Source organism: Podarcis filfolensis (genome assembly GCF_964270895.1).
Source record: "Podarcis filfolensis genome assembly, chromosome: 15".
Lineage (NCBI taxonomy): Eukaryota > Metazoa > Chordata > Lepidosauria > Squamata > Lacertidae > Podarcis > Podarcis filfolensis.
In genome coordinates this window covers 29624062-29628648 of record NC_139618.1, presented here as the reverse complement: position 1 = coordinate 29628648, position 4587 = coordinate 29624062, and the positions used below count along the sequence as shown (strand labels likewise).

At 44.5% G+C, this 4587-nt stretch overlaps 1 long non-coding RNA gene across 1 annotated transcript; it reads right to left on the bottom strand.

Annotated features, from left to right (window-relative positions):
• Positions 1 to 529: 529 nt before the first annotated feature.
• LOC310750791 lies at positions 530 to 4587 on the bottom strand. The gene is made up of 2 exons (XR_014542278.1): positions 2170 to 4587; positions 530 to 1555 (listed from the first exon to the last, which is right to left on the bottom strand). It is a non-coding gene; the product is annotated as an uncharacterized lncRNA (long non-coding RNA).

The window sequence follows — 4587 nt, the reverse complement described above, 5'->3', positions numbered from 1 at the left end:
ATCAGGCTGCTGATGACCTAAAAGCTGCAGTGTTTCCTTGCACATGGCCACAATCAACAGGAGAGATGTTTGGATTGCAGGCAGAAAGCTTGGTCCAGGTAACCATACCCTCCAAATGTCCCACTTTTCCAGGGACAGCCCCAGAATTAGGAAAGCCATCCTGGTTTCTGATTTGATCTTGGAATGTATCTATTTCCCCTGCCAATGCCGAGCTCAGAGAGGAGGAAGAGCAGATGCTTGCTCTGAGCATCAGTGGTGGCTGCGAGAGAGCATCCCATGGCCTCCGCTGCCGGCCTCCTCCTTGCGTAGCTCGTAGCAGCTGGAGAGCAAGCAAGGAGGAAGAGAGGCTGTGGCACCAAAGTCCAGCCCTGTGTGTCACACTGGCTCTGAGTGCAGAGCCAACCAGGGCAGAAAGAAAGGGGGAGTAGAAAGGGGAAACACTGCTTTGTGCAGCCACATCCAGTCTTGCTGCTTTCTGAAATTTATATATTGGTGTGTGTTTTGCTTTTTTGTAAATGCACCAAAGAAATAAAAAGTAGTTTTCTCTAACCCTCACCCGCTAACCCTTTTCACCTACTCCTCCCACCCTCTCCACGAGCAGCTGCCACTCTCTAATTTGTTTGTTTTTTAAAAGTAAAATATGATGCCAAAAGGTTTACTGCTTTGCTGTCAGTCTCCTGGGGTGCCAATCATACGGAAGCAATTAGTCAAAACTTCATTAAGAAAGGAAAGAGGGGAAAACATTAAGGTGATTGTAGCACTCAAGTGATGCATAAGCTGGAGCCATAATTCACCAACACTTAATGGCGGTTCCCCTGCAGATGTTCTTTTTATGCAGAAATATCAGCTTACCGCTTAGAAAAATTAGCCCACTGAAGGCTATCACGCTTGGGGCACACTCTGTGGGACATTATAGGTTGGCTGAGCAACAAAGGGATGGCAAGCAGAGATGGAAATGGCTTCATATGGTTGTAAGGAATTGGATTTTGTTACTTGCCGATCTGTGACTTCCTTGCATTTCAAAACTGCAAGTGAAATACTGAAATACATCACAGTGGTCCGCTTGCATGCTGGGTACTTGAAGACCTCTGCTTAGCCCTTTGTCACTCATCATTCGCTATTGGGGATTTGTCACAACCTCAGCAACAATACTAAATGCTGTCACTAATACTCAAAAGTGTCCATCCACCAACAAAATAAAAAGGGAAATACACAAGTGTGCATATTAATGCTTCTTTACCAATTAAAAGACATCAATAGCACTTAAAACAACTTAATTTGGGTTGGACTGTCCCACTGCTGCAGAGCAGACAGATCCTGACAACAGGCAATCACTGGACGAATGTTTTTAACAGCTTTTAATTTTTAAAAAAATGTATTTGTATTGATGTGTTTGTTTCGCTGGGCTCCTTTGGGAGGAATGCCAGGACAATAATTGAATAAACAATAGTAATATTGTACTGAAAACTCAAAGAGTCTCCATCATACTTTTGGAAATACATGTTCTCCAGATTCAAGCATGCTTTTCCCTTCGGGAAACCCAACATGTTCATAGCTGTCAAGTGTCCCTTATTTGAAGGGACAGTCCCTTATTCCAGCGCCTTGTCCCGCTGCTGTCCCTTATTGATGAATGTCCCTTAAATGTCCCTTAAATGATGTCCCTTAAATTTCAAAGGAAGCAGCTCCTCTCCCTCCCTCCCTGCCGGCCAGGGAGGAGGGAGGCTCTAACTGTGTTGCTTGGCTGTGTTGCTCACCCAATAAGAAGTCTAAGAATGATGGGGGGTGGAGCTTGCATGCCTTGTGTGTGGCTAGTTAATGCAAGCTGAGGGGTTTTTTGAATGCTGGACGCCATTTTGTTGCACGTGCTGCTGCAAACTTTGAAGTGCAAAGCCAGGCTGGGGAGCCATCTTAAGTTGAGGCTGCATAGGCCTTGTGGTGCATGTGATTCAGATTCTATTCAGTTGAACGTCTGGTTACAAAGTTGGTTGGACAGTGTTCTCAAAGCTACCCAGCATGAGTTTGACCAGACTGTAGGAGGACAGGAAGATTGGAGTGCCTGGAACAGGTGAGGCTGCAGGTCCCTTATTTTGGCTGCTGGTCCCTTATTTTCAAGGCTGCTGGTCCCTTATTTTCAAATCTGTAAGTTGACAGCTATGAACATGTTGTAACCTCTAAGATTCAACATCAACCTTCAGCATGGGAGTTTATGAGAGGACTGCAAGCTGAAAAAAGATCAAACCTTTCTCTTTTAATGCCTTTCATTTATGAGGCACAGGGCTCCTTTGTTCCTGCAGTTCATGACTTTTCCTGTGCAAGAGCTTAGATCTTGTCTTCCAAATCTCTTTGAAGAACAATAAAGCACAATATATATTTATAATGCACATGGATACATATATCTGAAGGGGGGGGAATGTAATCTTATCTGGAGCTGGCCTCACAATAAAAGGAAAAGCAAGGAGACCTGGTATCTGAAGGGCTGACCACAAAGGCTTGTAAAGGAGACATCATTGAACAGAGGTCGACTGATGAGTTGGCACATACCATTCTAAGTTCACTTTGAAGATGAAGGGGGAGGAAAGGCGATTGCATATGGACAGCTTAGGGGCAAGAAAAGCAGCCAAAAAATTGAAGGTCACTTGGCCTATTAACCTTTGCTGAAGCAACTAGGTGGGCTTCGAATGCAAGGAAAACTCGTCAAGCGACCTATTTCCCATGCTTTTATGTCATGGTACAGCAGAGACTCAGGTGTTGGGAGGTCAGGTAAGTGCCGCTGCCCGCCCCCCATGCCATCTGCCACTGGGTTTACAATTTACTGGTCTTCTGCTTGTTTTAAGCCTAACATATGCTTTGAGAAGATGTTATAATCCACAATAGTTTTCAACAAGAGTTGCTTCCGTTTAGTCTTTTTAAAAACGGTTCTTTTCTTCTTCTTCTTTTGCCAGGATAGAAATAACATCCCCTATGTTTTCCTTGGGGATAGCCGGCTTCAGTTCCCCCATCCAGTTCTCCTGACCAGTGCTTATCATTGTTAATAACCATTTTGCCGGTTGGATCAACTGAGTTCTCCGAACAAAATGCTTAGGTTATTTTAAATTGTGTTGCTTTAATAGCTAGGTTCATTCATAACGGCGTCCCCTGGTGGACTGAAGCCCTGGCTTTCTTGTATTTTTCCGTGTGGTTTTACACAAACGTAGGCCGCTACATGAAATCTTTCTCTTCAATTCCGCCTGAAAACGTTCTGCGTGTATTTAAACCCAGATGGCCTTTTTCCTGTCAAAAGTATTAACTGTCAGAGCAGTAAATGCAGCTGCTACATTAGGTTTTGGATTCTCTGCACTTAGAGATGGAACCTTTAACCCTCTGGAACTAGGAGGAAAACATTTAAACAAAATACTTAAGTTGACTCACGATTATCCTTTTTGTAGTGGAAATGCTGCCTCGTTCCCACCATCATCATCATTGGATTGTATTCAGCATTCTCTGTTGGCTATTAAGGGATCTCATGCTTGGGGGAGTTTTAATGATGAGCAACACAGAAATCCAATGCAACAGTTGCCCTAGTAGTTGAAACTCATGGACAAAGTTAGCAGCAATTTGCTTATGCATTCTCTTGCACAACTACCGTACTGGCCTGAATATAAGCCACACCTGAGTATAAACTGCGCCTTTAAAATTCGGGGGGGGGGGGGGAGAAAAAAAGACAATACCCAAATATAAGCCGTTTCCTTAAAACTCCGCAGGCACTCACACCCATTCCATTTTACTGTTTCAGCAGCAATATTATAAATGCCATTTTTTGTAAGGTTGCAAATTTACGCCACACTTTAACTTTTCACAGCCGGAATTTGGAGAAAGAGTGAGGCTTATATTCGGGCCAATACGGTATATTCCACTGGTGCAAAATATTTCAGCAGTGGAACAAATATACCACTTAGTGAATTTAACTCAATGCGACATTGTGTCTAGGGCAGCTGTCTACCAGCTCCATCTAGTACGCTGGCTGAGACCCTACCTAACTGCAGACCGTCTCGCCAGAGTGGTGCATGCTCTAGTTATCTCCCGCTTGGCCTACTGCACTCTACGTGGGGCTACCTTTGAAGGTGACTCAGAAACTTCAACTAATCCAGAATGCGGCAGCTAGACAGGTGACTGGGAGTGGCCGCCAGAACCATTTAACACCAGTCCTAAAGGATCTGCACTGGCTCCCAGTACGTTTTCAAGCACAATTCAAAGTGTTGGTACAGACTTTTAAAGCCCCAAATGGCCTCGGCCCAGCATACCTGAAGAAGCGTCTCCACCCCCATCACTGAGGTCCTCCTCCAAGGGTCTTCTGTTGGTTCCCTCACTGCAAGAAGCAAAGTTACAGGGAACCAGGCAGAAGGCCTTCTCGGTAGTGGTACCTTCCCTGTGGAACGCCTCCCTTCAGATGCCAAGGAGATAAATGACTACATAACCTTTAGAAGACATCTGAAGGCAGCCCTGTATCAGGAAGTTTTTAACATTTGACATTTTACTATGTTTTATATATGCTGTAAGCCATCCAGAGTGGCTGGGGAAACCCAGCCAGGTGGACAGGATATAAATACT